The sequence below is a fragment of the Triticum aestivum genome, chromosome 1D (assembly GCF_018294505.1).
Source record: "Triticum aestivum cultivar Chinese Spring chromosome 1D, IWGSC CS RefSeq v2.1, whole genome shotgun sequence".
NCBI lineage: Eukaryota > Viridiplantae > Streptophyta > Magnoliopsida > Poales > Poaceae > Triticum > Triticum aestivum.
This window is the reverse complement of record NC_057796.1, coordinates 66,818,355-66,825,950: the sequence shown is the minus strand read 5'-3', so window position 1 is coordinate 66,825,950 and position 7,596 is coordinate 66,818,355.

The following is a 7,596-nucleotide window of genomic DNA, read 5'->3' as shown; positions in this document are numbered from 1 at the left end:
AGAACGACGAGACGAATCCGAATACGCAGTCCGTTCATCCACCACACCTCCCTAACCTATCGAACTAGCAACTTTCCCCCTCCGGTCCGTCTGTCCGAAAACGCGAAACATCGGGAATACCTCCCGGATGTTTCCCCCCTTCACCGGTACCACCTACTGTCGCATTAGGACACCCCTAGCACCGCTCATTGTCATGTCACGCATCGTCATGCTTATGTTTGCATTGTATTTACTGTTTCTTCCCCCTCTTCTCTCCGGTAGACTACGAGACCGACACTGCTGCTGCCCAGTTCGACTACGGAGTTGACGACCCCTCCTACTTGCCAGAGCAACCAGGCAAGCCCCCCCCTTGATCACCAGATATCGCCTACTCTACTCTCTACTACTTGCATTAGAGTAGTGTAGCATGTTACTACTTTCGATATCCTATTCTGATGCATAGCCTATCCTTGCTACTACTGTTGTTACCTTTACCTGCAATCCTATCTGCTTAGTCTAGGATGCTAGATTTCCATCAGTGGCCCTACATTCTTGTCCGTCTGTTGTGCTATACTATCGGGCCGTGATCACCTGGGCGGTGATCACGGGCATATACTTATATACTATATACATGACACATGTGATGACTAAAGTCGGGTCGGCTCGTAGGAGTACCCGCAAGTGGATCTTTGTGGCGGAGCGACAGGGCAGGTTGAGACCGCCTAGGTGAGAGGTGGGCCTGGCCCTGGTCGGCGTTCGCGGATACTTAACACGCTTAACGAGATCTTGGTATTTGATCTGAGTCTGGCCATTTGGTCTATACGCACTAACCATCTACGTGGGAGTAGTTATGGGTATCCCGACGTCGTGGTATCAGCCGAAGCTCTTTTGACGTCAGCGACTGAGTGGCGCGCGCCGTGTTGGACCGCTTTGACGTAACCGCCGTGATCGTGTGGGTTGCTAGGTCTGCTCGCGGCCGCGTTCGCAACGTGCAGGTGTGCTTAGGGCGATGGGCCCAGACCCCTGCGCGCATAGGTTTAGACCGGCGTGCTGACCTCTCTGTTGAGCCTAGGTGGGGCTGCGACGTGTTGATCTTCCGAGGCCGGGCATGACCCAGGAAAGTGTGTCCGGCCAAATGGGATCGAGCGTGTTGGGTTATGTGGTGCACCCCTGCAGGGAAGTTTATCTATTCGAATAGCCGTGTCCCTCGGTAAAAGGACGACCCGGAGTTGTACCTTGAGCTTATGACAACTAGAACTGGATACTGAATAAAATACACCCTTCCAAGTGCCAGATACAACCCGGTGATCGCTCTCTAACAGGGTGACGAGGAGGGGATCGCCGGGTAGGATTATGCTATGCGATGCTACTTGGAGGACTTCAATCTACTCTCTTCTACATGCTGCAAGATGGAGATGTCCAGAAGCTTAGTCTTCGACAGGACTAGCTATCCCCCTCTTATTCCGGCATTCTGCAGTTCAGTCCACTGATATGCCTCTTTACTCATATACCCATGCATATGTAGTGTAGCTCCTTGCTTGCGAGTACTTTGGATGAGTACTCACGGTTGCTTCTCTCCCTCCTTTTCCCCCTTTCCTTTCTATCTGGTTGTCGCAACCAGATGTTGGAGTCCAGGAGCCAGACGCCACCGTCGACGACGACTCCCACGGCACTGGAGGTGCCTACTACTACGTGCAGGCCGCTGACGACGACCAGGAGTAGTTAGGAGGTCCCAGGCAGGAGGCCTTGCCTTTTCGATCGTTGCTACTTTTGTGCTAGCCTTCTTAAGGCAAAACTTGTTTAACTTATGTCTGTACTCAGACATTGTTGCTTCCGCTGACTCGTCTGTGATCGAGCACTTGTATTCGAGCCCTCGAGGCACCTGGCTTGTATTATGATGCTTGTATGACTTAGTTATGTTTTAGAGTTGTGTTGTGATATCTTCCCGTGAGTCCCTGATCTTGGTCGTACACATTTGCGTGCATGATTAGTGTACGGTCAAATCGGGGGCGTCACAATCCCGGTGCCGGCAGCCCCGCGGTCGGCCAGGGTGTACGCGGAGGAGGTGCGACGCCGGCGGGCGCTCCTGACGCCAGAGCAGCGCTGGGACGCCGCCTACGCCTCCGACTCGCCCAACTGGGCGCGCTGGTTCGCTTTCGAGCACGAGGAGGCGAGGCGACGCGGCGTCCGCGAGGTCGACCGCTCCGTGCCACCGCCCCTGCTCATCGTCCGCGAGGAGGACCAGGTAGCGGAGGCCGCCTACCAGGCTGCCCTTGCAGCGGTCTACCGGGAGAGCGAGGAGGACGAGCGGCGCAGGGCGGCGGCGGCAGAGGAAGAGGAGGCGGCGTACGAGGCGGCCATGGTGCAGGCCATGGCCCTCTCCGCGGCGGGTGACTGCGTCCTGCCGCTGGTGACCCCGCCGTCCCCGCCGTCCTATGTGAAAGCCGAGCCGGAGCCCGTCGGGCGCTACTCCTGGACGGGAGTAGTGCGCGAGTGGGTCCGCGCGCCGCCGGTCTGGGTGGGGGCGACACCGGCGCAGGAGGCGGCGTACCTCGAGCACTGGCGCCACATCCGGCTGGCCGAGGAACACCGCGACGGCGAGTACCTCGAGATGCTCAAGTGCGACGCCGAGGCCGAGCAACGCGAGGCCGAGGAGGAGGCGCGCCAGGACGCGGCGGCAAAGGCGGCGGCACAGCCCGCGCCCGACATGAACGCCCTCTGGAACTCGGCGTTCTCCTGGGCCGGCCCTGCACCGACGCTCATCAACCTGACGGACCCCGAGGACGACGACGACGATGCCTAGGGTAGCGCGCCGCCTCGTAGTTTAGTTTATTTTTAGTTTTTATTAATGCTAATGTGGACGCGTGGACTCTCGCCGGCCATCATGGCCGGCTTTAATGTATAATTATTGCATGTTTTCTTTTTTCTTCTCACGCCGTCAAAAATGGATCGGGCCAGTGTTGGGCACACGCGCCGACCCAAACACAGAAGCGGACGTTTGTGTCCGCCTGGCCGACCCAAACGGACAAAAAACGGACAAAAGTGCCGTCCGTTTGGGTCGGCCCGTTGGAGTTGCTCTTAAAATCTTGCAAATCGACACTAAAATGGAGGGAGGTTTGGAAGAGTCTGGACGTTCGCCATGTCAGACTCCAACCAAACGGATCCACCCACCCTTATGTGCGTCCACAACAACCATTAAGCCTAGTTCGGCTTTAAAGCCGGATGGGCTCCTCCTCCTTAAACTCCTACCAGTACAATCCCCTTTCTTTCCCACACATTCATCGGCCGCCACACACCACCACACCTCTGGCCGCCATGATGGGCCAGAAGTCCGATGCAGAGAAGTGATCATTGGCGTGCGACTCTAGATCCATTTCACCCACGCTCTCCGGTGGCCTCGTCATCCATGAATTCACTATCTGTCATCATGTTGGTTCCCCTGCGGCCGAACCGAGCGCCTCTTGACGGTGTCCCGGCTAAGGGGCCTCTCACCACTCTTACTTTCGGTTTGATAGGCCGGGTTGAGGACCCCTTGTCGGTTCCGCATGGACCGCATCGGGCAGCCCATGACGAATACAGGTAATCCAAAAGACTTGGCGTCCACAACAAGATGCCGGATTTGTGGAGGAATCTACCTCCTCGTACGCAGCCGACTACGATCTTGTACCCCGAGACCCCCCCCCATATCATAAATCTCTTGGTAGTTTACATGTACTTTGTACACACTCCAACGCAATAAAGCACAAGCATGACGCGGGGGTTTATCTCCTCGGAGAGCCTGAACCCGGGTAAATCTTGTGCCCCTATTACCATCGTTCCAAGACATCTAGTTTAGGATCCTCTACCTAGAGTTATGCTGGATTTAGCTCCAACAGTGGTGGCCTATGCAAGTCCTACTAGGTGGATCGTCGCGGTGCAATGGGAGTGAAGATCAATGCTTATATCGGGACCGTCGCGGTCTTTGTGCCGGGCCAGATTTTCGTCTTCGGCATCGTCACCCTTGTCGCCAACTTGGCTAGCCACCTCAGCCAGATTGAGTTCTCTGCTCCAGGCCGGATCGTAAGATTTGGTAACATGGAATACATCACGGATCTCCGTGGAGAGCTGGTCTTCATGAGCTTGGTGTCACGCCAAGTCCAGGAGCAGCCTGAGCCACTTCCCTTGGCTACGATGTCAGATCTTGACCAGGATTTGGGCAACGACGTTCAGGGAAAGGCAAGGAAATTGTAAGTGCATCTGCTGTCACTCTAGTTGGTTTTGGAGTATTGATGACAAACGTGGCTGAGGGACTAATGTGTTTGTGAGATTCACAGGAGAACACAGGTAGAAGTCCCTATTGATTCGGTTTACCCATCAAAGATGACTCCTAGAAATGTATGAAGACATTGAAGATAGTGGTGGTTCGCGAAGACATTCATGTCGAAGATAATGACGCGTGAAGACATTCACTTGAAGTAAATGGAGTGCGAAGACATAGTTTCTTTCGTAGTTTTATTTTCTTCTTTCTTGCGTCATAGAAACCACTAAACTGTCAAGTGGGGTTCAAGTGAACAAGTCAGAAAAACGGACGTGATGCTCAACCAAAATCCTATGCCTTCGAGTGAAGATAACGAGAGAAAATCTTATCCAGAGTTGGGTAGTCAGCTTTACTTGCAACCCAAGTCAAGCTGCCACGTGTGTTTGAAATCCGACCATTGGACACGTGTCGGTTCCTTAGTGACCCAGGGTCATTTCGGACAAAGCATGTCGGGTTGCCTCCTGGCTATAAATAGCCCACCCCCTACACCAAATTGGTGGCTGCTCAGAGTTAGTGCACGACTTTTGTCGTTTGAGAGCAGCCCTCCTCCGAAGCCTTTGAGAGAGAATCCTTGTGAGGACAAAGCCCAAAACACCCAAAGCCCAAAGAGTGTTTGGCATCACTTAAGTCTTTCTGTCCATGTGATCTGAAGACTTATTACACTTGAAGACTGCGATCTTCCAGTCGGTTAGGCATCGCGTTCTGAGGATCCAAGAGTCATTATGGATCGCCGGTGTACGAAGTCTGTGAAGGTTTGGAAGTCTGCCTAGAAGACTTACCTGAGTGATTGGGCGACTGAAAGGATCGAGAAGAGGTGTCTAGAGGGGGGGGGTGATTAGACCCTCAACAGTTTTTAAGTTCTTTAAGTTAAGGTGGAGTTTTAGCACAAGTTTAAACATTCACAATACATTTCAAGCAAGCATGACAAGAGTATATGAGCAGCGGGAAGTAAAGCATGCAAGTCGCAAGAGAGTAAAGGGATGGGATTGGAGTGTGCAAACGCAATTGGAGACACGGAGATTTTTGGCGTGGTTCCGATAGGTGGTGCTATCGTACATCCACGTTGGTGGAGACTTCAACCCACGAAGGGTAACAGTTGCGCGAGTCCACGAAGGGCTCCACCCACGAAGGGTCCACGAAGAAGCAACCTTGTCTATCCCACCATGGCCATCGCCCACGAAGGACTTGCCTCACTAGGGTAGATCTTCACGAAGTAGGCGGTCTCCTTGCCCTTACAAACTCCTTGGTTCAACTCCACAATCTTGACGGAGGCTCCCAAGTGACACCTAACTAATCTAGGAGATACCACTCTCCAAAAGGTAATAGATGGTGTGTTGATGATGAACTCCTTGCTCTTGTGCTTCAAATGATAGTCTCCCCAACACTCAACTCTCTCTCAAAGATTTGGATATGGTGGAAAGATGATTTGAGTGGAAAGCAAGTTGGGGAAGGCTAGAGAGTAAGATTCTTGTGGTTGGATTGGAATGTCTTGGTCTCAACACATGAGTAGGTGGTTCTCTCTCAAAAAATGAGTAGTGGAAGTGTAGGCACGTTCTGATGGATCTCTCCTCGAGTGGAGAATGGGTGGAGGGGTATATATAGCCTCCACAAAATCTAGCCGTTACACACAATTTACCAAAACTCGGTGGGACTGAATAGTGAAACTCGGTGAGACCGATATGGTTCAAAATGTGAACGTTAGAGTTTCTAGTGAGACCGACATGATCAACTCGGTGGGACCGATGTGCTAGGGTTAGGGTAAAACCTAAACTCGGTTTGACCGATTACACAAACTCGGTGAGACCGATTTTGGTAATAGGCAAACAGAGAGTTGGTCAAGCAAACTTGATGGGACCGACTGCATATCTTGGTGGGACCAAAATAATTGTAACAGGCGACAGAGAGTTTGCAAGCCCATCTCGGTGAGACTGAAATCCCATCGGTGAGACCGAACTGATTAGGGTTTCTGGCAGTGGCTATGTCAAGTGAACTCGGTGGCGCCGGATAGATCAAATCGGTGGGGCCGAGTTTGACTTTAGGTTTAGGACATATGTGGAAATGAGAAAGTGGTTGAGGGCTTTGGAGCATATCACTAAGCACTTTGAGCAAGCAACCCATTAAGCAACACCTCATCCCCTTTTAATAGTATTGGTTTTTCCTATGGACTCAATGTGATCCTGGATCACTAAAATGAAAATGTAGAGTCTTGAGCTTTTGCCATTCTTTGTCCTTAGCTTCTTGAAGGGGTTCCACATCCTCATGTCCATGCCATGCCTTTGTTGAGCTTTCTGAAATATACTAGAAAAAAAATATTAGTCCAACAAGAGTTAACATTAATTACCAAAATCACCCAGGGAGCACTTGTGATTTCAATCTCCCCATTTTTGGTAATTGATGACAACATACATCAAAGCTTCAGATAAAGATATGAAGGATAATAAGTAAAGCTTTGGAAAGACATGTAACATGCATATGCTCCCCCAACATGTATGCAATCATGTAAATATAGAATATAAGAGTATGTGAATGCATAAGCATGTCAGAGCAAGCAATGAGTTACACGTATCTTGGCTATATGCATCAGAGCAAATGATGTAACTTGGCTATATATATGCATCAGAGCAAATGATGTAAGTGTGGAAATGTACCTCCATGTTCATGATTCCTTCTTGCAAACAATATGTACATCAGCAAGAGATCATCATGCGCATGAGTGTGATGCATATACTTACCTTGTGGTCTTGAGTTGGCTTTGGAAGAGATGAACCTGAGTAAACAAGGTTAGATAACACACGAACACCTACTACACAAAGCAAGTTGAGAACACCACAAGAGTACCAAGATTGGGATGATATGCACAGAGTGAGTACTTAGTACTCTATTTGGATATAGAAATGTCCCCAAAGAGTAAATATATGCAATGAATTCCAAAGATTTTCTTCCCTTAATTGTCTTTCTCCCGTTGAATCTTATATTTGGATAATGGGAGAAGATAGGGTAACAGAAAATCAGAGCAAAACAAAATCAGAGTAAAACAATCATAACACATACTAACATGTCTTTCCCCTCTTGAAGACATGTGACTTCTCTCCTCTATGGATAATAAGCATCTGGAGAAGCTTAAGGCATGCTTTATCTTTTATGTGATAAGTTTTGATGTGCTCTCTCTCCCCCTTTGACATCAATTTCCAAGAAGGGATCTTCTGGAGCATGTGTCAATTAGGTTTGGTCCTTGAGTCACATTACAAAGCAACATGTAATATAAGATGCTGGTAGAGGACAAGAATCATTGAGTGGAGCTGGAACAAATATGCAGGATG